This window comes from Bos grunniens, chromosome 13 (genome assembly GCF_055505025.1).
Source record: "Bos grunniens cultivar Pamir isolate PY7600 chromosome 13, Bosgru_T2T1.0, whole genome shotgun sequence".
Lineage (NCBI taxonomy): Eukaryota > Metazoa > Chordata > Mammalia > Artiodactyla > Bovidae > Bos > Bos grunniens.
In genome coordinates, this window is record NC_141177.1 from 40,405,643 (window position 1) to 40,420,854 (window position 15,212).

General features: G+C 54.6%; 2 long non-coding RNA genes and 1 pseudogene across 2 annotated transcripts; 2 read left to right on the forward strand and 1 right to left on the reverse strand.

The window, feature by feature from the left end:
- The first annotated feature begins 238 nt into the window (after positions 1–238).
- Positions 239–3,997, forward strand: LOC147360810 (uncharacterized). The gene is made up of 2 exons (XR_015138742.1): positions 239–338; positions 1,725–3,997. It is a non-coding gene; the product is annotated as an uncharacterized LOC147360810 (long non-coding RNA).
- Positions 3,998–10,049: 6,052 nt separating this feature from the next.
- Positions 10,050–11,178, forward strand: LOC147360811 (uncharacterized; annotated as a pseudogene).
- A 365-nt stretch (positions 11,179–11,543) lies between these two features.
- On the reverse strand, positions 11,544–14,262 carry LOC147360812 (uncharacterized). The gene is made up of 3 exons (XR_015140046.1): positions 14,062–14,262; positions 13,183–13,402; positions 11,544–11,659 (listed from the first exon to the last, which is right to left on the reverse strand). It is a non-coding gene; the product is annotated as an uncharacterized LOC147360812 (long non-coding RNA).
- Positions 14,263–15,212: the final 950 nt, after the last annotated feature.

Sequence of the window (15,212 nt, forward strand, 5' to 3'; positions counted from 1 at the left end):
GCTGCCACTCCCTGGGCAGCCCTCAGGCACAGGAGGAGGGAGGAAGGGCTGCAGACCCAGCAGGGAGGCCATGGTCCCCGCAGGGGCACAGCATGTCTGTGCCTGCTGCCCACTGGGGTGCTCGGTCTGCAGAGGAAGGAGAGCCTGGAGCAGAGGGAAGGGGGAAGCAGAGGAGACTCTGGCAGGTGGGCCAGCAAGCCTGCCCTGCCGGGCCTCGTCTGCTCCTGACCCCACCTCTCTCTCCCAGGGACACTCGACTTCTCTCAACCCTGGTCCTACAGGAGGAAGGGTGATGGAGGAGGCTAGGACAAGAAGGTGACCTCTTCCAGGCTGGCCGGGTGAGTCCTGAGGCCCTCGGGGTAAGGAACCCACACACTCAGTAGCCATAAGTGTGTGTGTGTGTGTGCGCCCACGTGCACGTGAATGTGTGTGGCTGAGTGTGCGGGGGAGGTGTGCAGATCCAGGTCAAGGGTGGCTCCGCTTCCCAGGGACTTGACACAGCACCCCACTGCTGTCTGGGTTCTGTGGGCGAAACACCAGGAACCAGCAGAACGGGTCTTAAGGCTCCTCCGCCTCCCAGACCTGCAGGGACCTGCCTGTCCGTCCACCTGAGCCAGTCTCCGCAGGAACGGCCCTGCCACGATCTTACCCAGGAGACCCACTCCAAGAAAAGGGAAAAGACATCGTGTGGGGGTCATTGCCGCCCACAAGGCAAGCCCCCCTCCCCTGCTCCAGCCTGCTGCCCCCACCAGGCCCCCACCCTGAACACAGCACTCCCACTTGGGCCACACGGCAGGGTCCAGAAAGCATGGGGTGTGGGGCTGGCCTCTCCACCAGCCTGGGGTGGGTGACTTCACCTCCCCAGCTCCAGGGGCCTCCCTTTAAAGGAGATGACACAGCGCGGGCTTTATGGGGTGTCGGGGATGTCAGGGTGACACAAGCGGACAGGAGGCAGTCGCTTAGAGCCTGGCATACAGAAGGCACTCAATAATAGGGATTCCACTGTCCCTCGCTGCCCCATTACCCAAGTGCTGCTGTCCGCCCGGCACCTCCACACTTCCTCCCTGCATTTGCTTCCAGGCCAAAGGACAAGCATCCTTGAAGGGGACCAGGGTGGCTGTTCTAAGGTCTCAGAAAGTCTTTATCTGAACTAAACACCTGGGCTCCCAAATTTGGGGGACAGTGTCTGTCCCGCTTCGCTCCTAGCGCTTCTATTGTTTCCTGTTCCTACTGGCCCTCACATGGCCGGTGCTCCTGGTAGAGGAGCAGATTCGCTGGATGAGCACGTTCTCAGGACATGATCAGAGGCTGGAGGCCACTTTCCAGGTCTCTGTTGCAGCAGATGTGTGATTCTGGGGCTTCCAGGAGGTAGACATCACATCACGTGCATGCGTCTGATTGCTCTGCACCCACGACTCTTCGCCAGCCAGGCCTGCTGGATTTTCAGGGCCCACAACTCGCCTGCATAGGGCAGACTGGCAGGACTGTCCTCTCCCCTCTTTAGGGGAACTTGGCAGGAGACATATCATGCTCCACTCACCATCCATGCACACGCCTGACCCGATAACAGTGGACTTGTCTTCCAGCACTTTCTGTAAAAAGTGCTTCCATCAAGTGCTTCCAGAGGGCTGAGACTTATCCCAGGACACCAGGCACTTTCACTTTAACCATCCCAGGTGGAAATCTTCCTAAGGTCTCACGTGTTTTATTTCCCATCACTGTAGAACTGGCTGGAATGTCCCTCCGGTGGTCAGAGGAGATGAGTGTGGCCATCAGCTGTGTTGCAATGCCCTACTGCCCACTGGGACTCCGGCAGGAGTGCTGGCTACTCGCTACACAGTCCTGACTTGCTGTTTTTCTACTTGGCCTCCCCACTTCTCGCCCAGTGTCCCACAGCGTCCTCTTCATCTCTACTGGTGACATCACTTGAGGAAAAGCCCAGAGTTGCCTTCAGCACTGTGGGCCTGACAAAACAGAAGATGGGGGACTTCCCTGGTGGCTCAGTGGTGAAGAATCTACATGCCAGTGCAGGAGACATTGGTTCAATCCCTGATCCAGGAGGATCCCATGTGCTGCAGAGCAACTAAGCCCATGTCCCACAACTACTGAGTGTGTGCTCTTGAGCCTGGGAGCCCGCAACTACTGAGCCCAGGTGCCCTAGAGCCCCTGCTCCACACTAGAGAAGACACAACCAAAGAGTAGCCTCCACGCTCAGCAACTAGAGAAAAACCCATACAGCAATGAAGACTCAGTGCTGTAAAAAATAAATCCTTTTTTTTTTAAAAAAGAAGACGGGGACCCAGTCCTGAGCAGGGGGCACTCGTCTCCCTGTGCTTGTCTGGGGAACTCTGGCTGAGCCGCACAGGGGTGCTGGTTTAGACCAGGTCAGGGCTGACGCCTGGGGAGTGGGGGCAGCTCCGCTCCAACCATACAAGCACACGGCATAACCTGGCAGGTCACCTCTTGCCCGTGGCCAGGATGGCTCAGCCCGGTGCCCAGGATCTGGGTCAGCGTCCCTGCCCCCTCCTCCCTCATCATGAGATCCCAGAAGCCCTTTCTCTGCCACCAGAGCTGGGGTCTCTCTTTCCCACAATCCCGTCCAGCCAACCAAGATTCCTAGAAACAGAATCTGTCTCTCAGGCTGCTTCCTTCTTCGGGGAAATTGCTCTTTCCTGGTCTAGAGTCTCCTACAGACCCGCTGTCACCGGTCAACAGTGAGGAAACATATTTCTGCTCCCTTCTGCACCTGATTCTGTACGGCCCCAGGACTCTGGGTGCCCTCAGTGATGGGCTGATGAGAACCTTTTATATCTGTGGTCAGCAGGGGTGGCAGCCCCAGCTTTCCCCTGTCCCCAGCTGTCCCTCCACACCTGCCAGCACCTACTTGCCTGACCTGGTAAAGCCACGCCCACACCTGTGTTCCCCCATTTACCTGGGGGAGAGGGTGATAGTCTTCCTCACAGCTGCGCTCCCGTGTGCCAGGTGCCTTGAGAAGGGTTCTGAAGGTGACCTCATCTCATCCTCGCTGTTCACTCCCGCTCCCAGATAAAGAAACTGAAGCTCAAGAGAAGTCACAAACCAGAGTCATGGACAAGCCAGGGTTTTGGATCTGGGCTTGCCAGACCACGAAGCCCAAACCCTTCTACCTCTCATGGCATCTGTCCAGAGCGGAGCGCAGAGCAGACGGCTAGCCCAAGGTGCCAGGAGGACAGCGTCTCTCCTCCATTTGTACTTACAGTGCTGATTCTGCCGGCATCTCATTAGTGAAAACAGACATTCTGGCTCTCAGCCCCATCGCTCCCAAGAACTCAGTCCAGGCGCAAAGCCTTTGGTCTAGGTGAGGAAGTAGAGGGTGGAGGGGATGGAGGGGGTGGGATGTCAGACCCTGAGGTGCACTCACCCCTCCTGTCTCCACGTCCGGGGTTGGGAGTGCGCACGGAGGACTTTCTGCTGGTGCTCTCAGAGCCAGGACTGCACTGATTCTCCCTAGGGTGCTGGGAGGTTGAAGTCACAAGGCCTTCCCCCACCCTGGTCCTCCCCTCCATCACTCCATCATTCGCTCCAGGAGACTTGAGTTCTATCCCAGTGGGGCCTCCATCCAGCCACGTGGCCAAAAGCAGAGCCTTCTTCGTCCATTCAACAGATGCCATTGCCAGGGTTGAGCTTGACCTTGAGAGCCTCCAGTGACCAGATGCTCTCCCCACCTCCAGAGGGGCTGAGGCTGGCGAGAGGACCCCTCAGAGGCTGGAAACACCCTTGGGTCTATTCTCCAAGGACATCCGGCCTGGGAGGCATAGAGAGCACTTGCCCCGGAGCCAGGAGACCCTCCTATGAGGCACATTTTTGTCCCTCGCTCACCAGTTGCACAGTCCTGGATAACCACTTAGTTTTGATGGGTTACCAGGTCTGGAAAATGAGGGCATTGCACTAGAGGATGGCTCTCAGAATTTTATTGGCAGGGGCGCCACATTTCAAATGAAGCCTTATTGGTCTGAGAGAGAGCAGTTCATCTTCATTGAGCTCTTATGTTCCAGCTGCTCTGTGACCCTTCCAAGTGTGACTGCACGGTGCTCTGGGCCTCACTGTGATCAGCTGACAGGTGAGGCCCAGGGGTCAGGAGAGTCTGACTTGTCCAACATGAGTGAAGTGGCTAAAAGCAGGCTTTCCTGGTTGGCGGGGGGAAAGGAAGGAAGCAGAGTAGCGCCCATCGGCTTCTTCCTGCTCCCTCGGCATCTCTGGAAGGACTTCTGCAGAGTCCAGGTGTCTCCAAGAGCAAGTTCAAATCCAGGGGATGAATGACCTTAAAGGGAGTTAAACTACTTTGCTCTTCTGATGCCCTGTCCAGATACCATGCTCACGCCCCAAGCCTCCTGCCTCAACCACACCTCACTTGCTCACCAGCGGGCACATGTGTCCACCCATAGATGCTTGAACCTGCACATACACGTGTTTTCCTGTGTTAAACGCAAAGGTTTTCATCACCCATAAACTTTGGGCTTCCCAGGTGGTTCATGGGTAAAGAATCCACCTGCCAAAGTAGGAGACACAGGAGATGTGGGTTTAATACCTGGGGTCGCAAAGATCCCCTGGAGGAGGAAATGGCAACCCACTCCAGTATTCCTGCCTGGAGAATCCCCTGGACAGAGGAGCCTGGGGGGCTACAGTAGGTCAAAAAGAGTTGGACATGACTGAGTGACTGAGCACGTACCCCATAAACTTCAAAGGCTGGGAACTTGGAACCAACACCTTTCTGGCCTCTTAGTGAGTCCCAGACCCTTGGGGGAAAGCAGCTTGTTCTCTTGAACATAATTACCACACCCCAGTGGTGACGAGGGCTCAAAGGAACAGATGGGCCTCCTTAGCCACTCATCAAGTGCATCTCGGTATCAAAAGATTCGTAGCGTGGCGTTCTAGCCCCTCAGCCACATTGGTCTCTGTAATACTTTGTCCATTTTTTCTCAAACCATCAAATGCAAGTTTGAAAGGCGGGACAGTCACATACATGAGCCCTGCCCACCCCCAGCCTGCTCTCCACTGGCCTCCACCCCAAGGCCAGCCCAGAACCCCTTCGCCTGCCCACAGCACAGCGGAGGCAGTAAGTGACGGCGGGGTAAGCTACTTGAGAAAAGTTACCACAGGAATCACAGAAACCATCATTTCCCCAGGAAAGCAGGAAGTTCAAGAAGAGACTCTGTCCTGTTTGGCTACTTTTTTTGTGAGCTGTAGCACTGATGTGTTTTGATTTGGGTGACAGTTTAATCCTGAGTTAATCAAAGTGACTCTTAGCAACTAAACACAGGCACCGATATGTTAGGGCCTAGACAGCATATCAAAAAACAGAGACATCACTTTGCCAACCAAGGGCCATATAGTCAAGCTATGATTTTTCCAGTAGTTATGTACAGATGTGAGAGATGGACCATAAAGAAGGCTGACCACTGAAGAATTGAAGCTTTTGAATTGTGGTGTTGGAGAAGACTCTTGAGAGTCCCTTAGACTGCAAGGAGATCCAACCAGTTAATCCTAAAGGAAAGCAACTCTGGAAAAACTGATGCTGAAGCTGAAACTCCAATACTTTGGCCACCTGATGCCAAGAGCCAACTCATTGGAAAAGACCCTGATGCTTGGAAAGATTCAGGGCAGAAGAGGGTGACAGATGATGAGATGGTTGGATGGCATCACCAATTCAATGGACATGAGTTTGAGCAAACTCCAGGAAACAGTGAAGGACAGGGAAGCCTGGCGTGCTACAGTCCATGGGGTCGAAGAGTCGGACACGACCAAGTGACTGAACAATATGTCACCTTGGGTGGGAAGTAGGGTGAGGCCCCCAGAGACACTGTGGGTGCAGATAAGCTGATGAGGAGCTGGAAGGATTAGAGGCAGGGGTGGCCCAGGGGGGCACCCTGGAGGTGGACTCATAGACCAGCCACCTGAAGAAAGCAGCAGGACCTGCCTGGAGGACACGGCAGCCCAGGAAGACACAGGGAACCCTCAGAGCAACCTGAGCACTGGGCTTCCTCCACACTCGGTGGACTTCATTCCGCAGGTGAGGCCTCAGATCATAAACACGAATCACCTGGGTGGCCTATGACCCCGAGCAGGAGGCGGGAAGCAGCGCCCATGTCCTGGAGGGTGACGCACCTGACTGTTTATCAGGTTTTAATTAAACGTTGCACAGCTCTGATCCAGATCGATGGTCTCCTCCCTGAACTGAAGGCACAGCCCAGGACAGGCCTGGAGGAGTCCTGATGACTCACACAAGACCAAGACCAAGCAAACATCCTTCCCAAGCTGGTCAGGCTCCGGGCTGCAACTGTCTTCAGGGGGAGGTGAGAAAGGACAATCCAGACCCCCACAAGTTCCCACAGAAGGCCCCCCACTAGCTGCAAAGACCCTCTCCTGGCAACAAGGGCGACTAAGAAAGTGTTGCTTTTCCCGAGGTCTCAGGAAGTTGAGCAAAAATGCGCTTATGTTACTGGCCCCTCCCAGCCTTGGAAAGCAAGAAGCCCCAGAAAGCACTGGTCCAGACCACGTGCTTGGTAGAGGCTACTTGCTGCCCCCAGGTGGGCTTGAACTCACCTCTCGGTATCCCACCACCACATCCCGTGTTTGTCTGTGTCAGTGTTGTTACTCTTAGACTGTGTGTGAACTGCAAAGTTCCCACAACAATAGTGCATGCTGTGTGCTCCCTGCAAACCCAGGCGTGTCCGCTCATTTCTGGGAGACTGAGTGATGGAAAGTCACAGGTAGGAAATTGATCCGCGCAGACCAAACACCCCAGAGACAGCCCGAGACGGGGACAGCCCTGCACTGACCCTTAGATGCATGCACTGGAACCGAGGAGACTCTGAGGGGCTGTTGGCCCTAAAGCCACAAGGGGAGAAGGTGGAGGCCCTACCCTGGGGTCCTGGGACCACACTTCCCTTCCCAGGACTCTCGCCCACCTCTGTCCTGAGCCTCCCTGCACCTCCTGCCTGATCCTGCTGGGTTCACATCCAGACATTTGGCCTGGAGGAGAGAAGTCCACCATCCCCAGATCTGCTGGCCCCCATCACCCCGACTGTGTTCGGGCCTCGCTATGAAGCCAAGCCAGCATTCCACAATAAAGACCGAGTTGGATCAAAGTGCCCCAGGTGATCAGACGGTTTGCAGGAAGCTGGGAGGTGAGTCTGTCCCCCTGAGGCCTGAACAGCAAGAATGCTGCGTGGGCGGGGGTGGACTTTTCTAGCATTAGTGTGGGGATGTGAAGCCTCGGAGAAGCCAGGGCTGGAAGGCCAGAGAGTGAAACCTCAGCAGCTGCTCCCAGGGGTCAACACAGAGGTCACCCGCCCCCACGGAGCCACATGGCAAACCTGTGAACAGTGAAAAGAGATGACAGACCACACCATGGGTGAAGCTGGCACCTGGGAGGGAGCGCCTGGGGGCACCCCATGGGGTCTGGCCCAGAGGGAAGGGCTGGAAGGGATGACACAGGTCCAGGCCTCCTGCAGGTGGAAGAAGTCTGCCCGAGTGATGACCCGGCCCTCCACTCATTCAGCAAATGATGTCTCCCGAGCGCAGGGCCCGTCCTGTCATGGAGGGCTTCTGTCTGTGTGTGTGTCAGCCACTTCTGTCATGTCTGACTCTTTGTGACCCCATGGACTGTAGCCCACCAGGCTCCTCTGTCCCTGGGCTTCTCCAGGCAAGAATACTGGAGTGGGTTGCCATTCCCTTCTCCAGGGGATCTTCCCAACAGGGCTGTCCTGCATTGTAGGCAGATTCTTTACTGTCTGAGCCACCAGTGCTGGTCGGGGGGGAAATCAGAAACAGCCCTGAGACTTCCCAATACTTAGATCCCAATACTTAGATCCTCTTCTAACAGAATTGGTGATGATATTGATGAACGTGGGGGCTTCCCCGGCAGCACTAGTGGTAAAGAATCTGCCTTCCAATGCTGGAGACACAAGAGCCCTTTATAATTTTTTTAAACTATGCATAAAGTGATTCAGCATTCAGAAGATCTGCGGAACTCAGTAAACTGCTGCTGCTGCTGCTGCTGCTGCTAAGTCACTTAAGTCGTGTCCGACTCTGTGCGACCCCATAGACGGCAGCCCACCAGGCTCCCCCGTCCCTGGGATTCTCCAGGCAAGAACACCGGAGTGGGTTGCCATTTCCTTCTCCAATACTCAGTAAACTAGTAGTTTCCAATTGGCTGACACATGGAATTACCAAATCACGAGCGGGTGAAAGATCACTCGGAGCACAGGAACAACCAGTGGATTTCAACGGAACAGGATGAAAGTTCGTTGACATGGTTCCCGAGTCCATACCACAGTGAACTTTTAAGAAGCTGCCACCTGTCAATTTTTGATATGGTATCCAACAAGAAGAACCACAGTTCTCTGGAAGGGAACATTCTCTCCTTTGCCAGGTGTGCCTATCATGTGATGCTGAATTATCATATACTTCAAATCAAAGTACCTGCCCACAGACTGAGTGCAGAAGCAGACAAGCTTTTATAAAGCCAGGCATTAAGGAGATTTGAAAAATTATTTTTTTTAGGTACTGTGATTCTAATTTTTTGTTTTGGAAATGTAATTATTTTTTTATGTTGTTGTTTACTTGCTAAGTTATGTCTGACTGTTTTCTACCCCATGGACTGTAGCCCACCAGGCTCCTCTGTCCATGGGATTTCCCAGGCAAGGATACTGGAGTGGGTTGCCATATCCTTCTCCAGGGGATCTTTCTGACTCAGGGATCAAGCCCGCATCTCCTGCATTGGCAGGTAGATTCTTTACTGCTGAGCCACCAGGGAAGTCCCTAATTATTTTTTATAAAACTACGCTATTTTTGCTTTTTCATTTCTTCTTTGCTTGTTTGCAGGGCAGGAATAGAGAGGCAGACATGAAGAAGGGACTTGTGGACACAGGGTGGGAAGGGGAGGGTGTGATGAATTGGGAGAGTAGGCTGGACATACGCACACTGCTGTGCATAAAACAGATAGCTAGTAGGAAGCTTCTGTAAGACAGGGAGCTCAGCTCAGTGCTCCATGGTAACCTAGAGGGGTACAATGAGGAGTGCTGGGGTGGGAGGGAGGCTCAGGGGGAGGGGACATATGTATACTTATAGCTAATTCACAGGGTTGTACAGCAGAAACTAAAGCAACCTTGTAAAACAATTATACTCCAGTAAAAAAAAATTTAATAAAATTCTACATTCCTTACAAAAAGTTATGAATACATAAAATACATTTACATATATTAAAATTTTATTAGTTCTCATGTCAAACACAGAAAATATTGATAGACATTTTTAAAGGCTCTTTACAGTCTGCAGTAATCCTTAAATGTATAAATGGGACTGAAGACCACAAATAGATCCTGCAGGGAAGGGAATCACCACCCTAAGAGGCCACAGGGGAAAAACACACAGCTCAGGAAATTAAAAACATTCCCTCTGTCATAGTTTCCTAACCAGCAGTTTGCAACAATTCAGTCATCACAGCACTGTGTCCTGTGAGTCAGGCGCAACTCTAAAACCCTTCCTGAGCTCCCTTTCAACTTGCTTTATGAAGAGTCCACTCAGGCTCTGACCCAGAAACCTGGAGACTCCTGTTGGCCACTTACGCCTTGCAGGTGAGGAGGGCAGGACACAGAATATGGCAGCCCATCCACCGGACAGTGTCAGGCAATGTGACCCAGGCATGCTGGCCTCTGGTCCCCCCAGACACCGTGTCAGCTTCACACCCACGGCCAGTGCTTCTCCTGACCCTGCCCTCGTGGTCTTTCATGGACACGTCCCCCAACATATGATCTTGTGGGGACACACCGTCCAGCTATAGCACTTAGTTTATCAAGTCTTCCTTTCAAAGGTCATCCTCTAAACCCAACCCAAACTCAGAGAGGAGAGGGCTCAGGGCTGGTGCTTTTACTAAGTGTGGAAGGTGTGAAGACTGGAGGAGAAAGAGTGGGAACTGGGCGAGTCCAGTAGGCAAACCCAGAACTCATCCCTCTCGAGGCTGTCCACTCACCTCTCTGAAGCTGTCCCCGCAGCTCCGGCCAGTAGGGACAAGGGTCTGGCCATTCCCAGAGCTGCTGGCATCAGTGCAACCAGCTGGCCAGCCTGCTGCCTGGTCCTAGACTCCTGTCCCAACAGGACCTGGGCTCTAGGCAACCGCAGGGTGGTGAGCATGCTAGGGGAGGGACAACCCGGCTGCTTTTAAGTGCCGGTGAAAGATGGGGCTCATGCAGCACAGCCACCTCCATGTGCTCTCGGCCACCTGTCCACGCACCTGGCCACCTGCACATGCACAAGGCCATCTCCACACACACATGGCCACTTCCCTGCATGCCCAGCCACCTCCTAGCAATGGTCATGGCCAAGCAACTGAGCAAGGAGCAAGTAGCTGAGTTCTAGGAGGCCTTCTCCCTGTTCCACTCAGACAGCAACAGCACCATTCCCATGCAGGAGCTTGGCACTGTCTTGTGGTCACTGGGCCCAAACCCTACCAAGGCCGAGCTCCAGAAAGTGGTGGGTGAACTGGACTGCGACGGCAGGGGCCCTGTGGGTTTCCCCGAGCTCCTGGGCCTGATGGCCTGGAAGGTGAAGGCTGGCGACAGCGAGGACCACATCTGGGAGGCCTTCCACGTCTTTGACAAGGACAGCAAAATTCTGGTCAGCACCGCCAAGTGGCGGCATGCAATGACCTGGCTGGGAAAGAAGCTGAACAACCAGGAGGTGGAGGAGATGATCCGGGCAGCACACATGGATGCAGATGGGCAGGTGAACTGCGAGGAGTTCATGCACCTGCTGGTCTCAAGTGAGGCCACTCTCCTAGCCCACCCCTGCCCAGGTGTCCCGTCTCTGTTATCCCCACCCCTCCGGGCACTGCTCCTTCTCTGGTTGGCTGACCAATCCAGATTTCTGCCCTCACTTCCTTTCCTTGCTCCTGCCCACCTTCCCACACTCTCCTTGTTCAGGACGACCCAGACCACTGCCAAGACCAGCAAAGCTCAAATGCTCAGTGCCTCAGGAGCAGATGCTCGAGGGGGGCCCTGGGCAGGAATCAGAGGAAGACAGTCACAGCTGCGTGTCCCTGGGGAGGGCCCTCCACCCAGGACCCCTAACTGGCACCCCCATCAATCCACTCTGATTCAGGAGGAGGGGGTGGCCCAGGCCCTGGGCAAGGGGCGCTGACTGGGGCTGACAACCAGGGTCCAACCTCTCTTCCCCACATGCCCCCTGGTTCCTTTCTGTCTCCGCCAAACCATGGTGATTCATCTCTTGAAGCCAGGAGTCAGTTCTAACGGGTTTATATTCACCTTCTTGGAAGGAAATTTGAATGTAAGGGAGAAAGAGGCTGCAGGGGAATAAAGAAGACGCTTGCGTTCCTGCTCTTTTTCCCTGGTTCAGACAGAAATGATCCTTGTTAGCTCCAAGAGGCAGCAATCTCTCTTTTTGTGCCTTTTGGAAATGTGATGAAATCTTGCACTGGTGGGCAGAGCAAAGAGAGGGGTCTCAGCAAGGTGAATCTTGAATTTTTATTTCAAATAAAATGGATGAGTTGGCAGCAAAGGGTGGTTAGAAATCCACGTAGAGCTCTAAGATCTGAGCGGATTGTGGGGTGGAAGGAACACTGGTCTGTGTCCGTGGTCTCCCTGCATTCACGATGGAGTTGCTGGGAAGTATAGAGTGAAGACTCCAGCACTGGAGAGGCCACCATGATGCCAGTGCAGTAAGAGACGCACTTCCTGCATTAAACTCTGGCTCCCAGAGGTGGCATCAGATGACCCAGAGGCCAAGGGGCTTGTCAGAGATGACATCAGTGTTTCAAGGGGTGGACGCTACCCTGGGGCTCATCAGGAAGGGCTGCCAGCCCTGGGATGGTCACAGAGCAGCTGGGCCATCTCCATGAGTCCTTTCCCAACACCCTCCCCACATGCATGGGTCCTCATATGTAGAGGGGTGTGCATTGGCTCTGGGCCTGGTCAGACTGGCATTTCTGGCCTTCTGGTGGTTGTTGCTGCCCCCACTGACTGGGCCAAGTCACTCGTCCTCCCTATGGGGACAGCTGAACTGGGCACCAGATCCCCCTGTGAGCACACTGCCTGCACAGTAACTCACAGCCGCCCTACAAGCAGCTGCCCTTCATCGCTTCCCCGTCTACAAAGGAGGAAGCCGAGACACTGAGAGCTTAAGAAAGCAGCGGAAGGGGCAGAGCTGGGGGTAGAGGCATGTCTGTACCTCAACCTTGCTTCTTGCCTCCCCACCCATCACCCCTGGGGCCTCCACGTGACCTGATGAGAACCATGCCTCCTCCAGCACTTGTGAGGATTAGATACCATCTTCTTAACACACCTGGCATGCAGTCGGTGCTTAATAAATGGCAGCTACCGTTGCTATTATCCTTCCAGCCCCAGCACTGCATGTCCCTCCCTTGAAATGGTCCAAGGGAAGAGTCGGAGTCTGGAATGGGAAGTGGTCCAGGCAGGGCAACCACAGAGACCCCTTCATGCAGGAAGGGGAGCCGGGACTCTGACCATGGGATCTCGTGGGCTCAGCCTCCTCCCGTCTCAACAGCCAGGGGTGGCTGAGCGCCTCCAGGCACAGACTTGGGAACAAGCCCGTAAAAGAGGACGGCACATCCAGATGCCACGGATGCAGCACCCGCAGTGCCATGGGCAGAGTCCAGTGCCCATTGCCTCAGAGGCTCATTTGGGCACCAAGGCCCCCCCTGCCAAAAGAAGCAGTGACGTCCCCCCCAGGGGCCTTATGCCTTCCATGGCATGTGCCCTCAGCGCTGCAGGAGGGAGAGAAGAGGGGTGAGTGAGGGCATGGGTCCCAAGTCTCCCTGCCCAGTGTCCACGGGTCTGTAGGCACCAGCGTGGAGCTGGCTGGGGAGCTGGCATTCAGTGCCCCCCATCCCATGGGGTGCCCTGAAGTACAGGGGTTGTGTACCTGCCCACACCTCAGCTAGAAGGGCTGGGGTATCTTTCTGTGCCTGCATTTAACAGGTTTTAGAGCCCTTCGTGGAGACCCGTGGGGCAGGGCAGGGATGTGGCTGGTGTTGGAAAGACCTCCTGGTCTTCCCGTGGGTGTGCCAGTGATGCCCAGAGGCTGGGCGGCAGGTTAGGGGTCCAGACGGGCTGCAACCACTGCCCCCTCCCCAGAGACAGCAGAGCCCTTCTGTTTTCAGCTCACCTCTCATGACCTTGAGCCTCGGGGAACCAGCACACGTGGGTTGGTGATGCATGGGCCTCCCTTCTGCCAGCAGGTGCGAATCTGGCATCAAGGTCGAGGGGGATTGTGCCTCCCTTGGTTTTGCTTTCTTGACACAATGTTTAAAAATGTCTTCCATGGTCCTGTCTCATTCCAGGAGGGTCATCAGCCAGCTTGGCCGCCTGCTGGCCACTTTCCCCACCTGCCGGGGTTGGAACAGGGATGCCGGCCAGAGGGGCACACAGAGGGCAATGCTGTCTGAGGCTGGGGGTCCCCTGCCCTGGCTGGTACATCCACACTGCAGTGGCCACAAGTCCCTCACGATGGCTCACAGGTGGGGACCCCTCAAGGTGCCCACCTGCATGCCAGGCACCAACCACTCCCATTCTGGTTCTCGCCTAGGACTCAGGCTCCTGGACTGCACCCGTGTCTGTCTTTAGCCTCCCCGCCCCCATCTTCTTTTCCCTCCTCCCTCCCCACAGCTCCAGGACCTGTCCTGTCCCCAGATACCCAGCTATTCATTTCACTAGTAAAATGCAGTCACCACATTTGTCAGGCATGGGACCCTGGCCTCTTTGAGTAGGATGGGGTGGTGGGGGGGTCCAGAGCATCAGAAAGGAGGCCCCAAGCCCTCCTGGATGGGAGGGAGGTCCCGGAGATGTGAGCAAGGAGCCCAGGTCTGCGGACCAGCCCGTGCTTCCAGAAGAGACGTGGAGCAGCCCCTCCACACCCTCATTTCCTTTTCCTTTGGATCACTGAATAGCTGCACTTAAACCACCTCCCTTCATCCCCAAAAAGGTGCTTTCTGCTGCAGCTCAGAACATTCCATCCATCCTTGGAGAAGGAATTTATAAATATTACCTCGGCTTCCATGGGCTTTCAGCAGGCTGGTCATAAATCAGCGCTGGGCTCCTGGACCTCCCAGGCTATATAAAGCTTCTCCTCTGCCTCCTGTTTCCAATTTTAAATCAAATGCAGCCCAGCCCCGCCGGCTCCTGTGGATCCTTGCAGATTCCAGGGGCCCTTCAAAGGCGCCCCAAACTGGCTGGCTAAAAATGACTCCATTGTTCCACTAGAGAAATTTAAAATTAAAACTCATGTGTGGGGTGGAGACTGCCCACAATGAATATGAATGGGGAATATGAAGTGTGTTTCTCCACCAGAAAATAAAGCAAAAAAAAAAAAAAACCTATCTCTGAGAAAGGTCTGGGCCCAACTCACCTGCTAACCTCCCCACCATCTTCTTTGTTTCTATAGCGATTGGGGTCTCAGACAGGTGCCTGGACCCACCCAGAGAGGGGAAGCAAGTTGTCAGAGGCCTCCCCTGGCCTTCCAACCAGGTGCCAGGAGCCGGGGGGCTGGGGCACCTCCTTCTAAGTACAGGGGACAGAAATGTCAGGGGCTGGTCCTGGGAGATGCACTTGAATTAATCCGGAAAGGCCGGGAGGGTGTCCATGCCCAAAGGAGACAGCGCCCATGGGGACAATCAATCAATCAGTGAAGGAGTTTCATATCGTTCCCTCAACACCTTCTCAAGGCTTCCAATCTTTCTAGCAGCCTCGGAGTTTCCAGGGAGGGGAAGGAGCCAGGCACTCGGTTCAGAAGGAAGGAGGCATCCAGAAGCTACATGTTAGACTTGAAGAATCCTAGGTCTGCACACCACCTAGGGACTCATCTGAGCTAGTTTTCCATCCAGAATGAAAGGCCCAGACCTGACAGTGTCTGGAGAGAGGGCTGGTTTGCATCTCCTTGAACGTGTCCATGAGAGAGTTCCAGACCAGTTGGCCAACAATTGGATAATTCTTTTCCTCAGAAAGCATTTCCTTACATGGGTCTGAAATGTGAGTTTCTTCCTTCTGCCTACATCCTGGGCGAAGAGAGCACAGCAGCCCACTCCATTACTGTTGCCTGAAGAAACCCATGGATAGAGCAGCCCGGTGTGCTGCAGTCCATGGGGCCCCAAAGAGTCAGACATGACCGAATCGATTTAGTACACGCACACACACACCCTG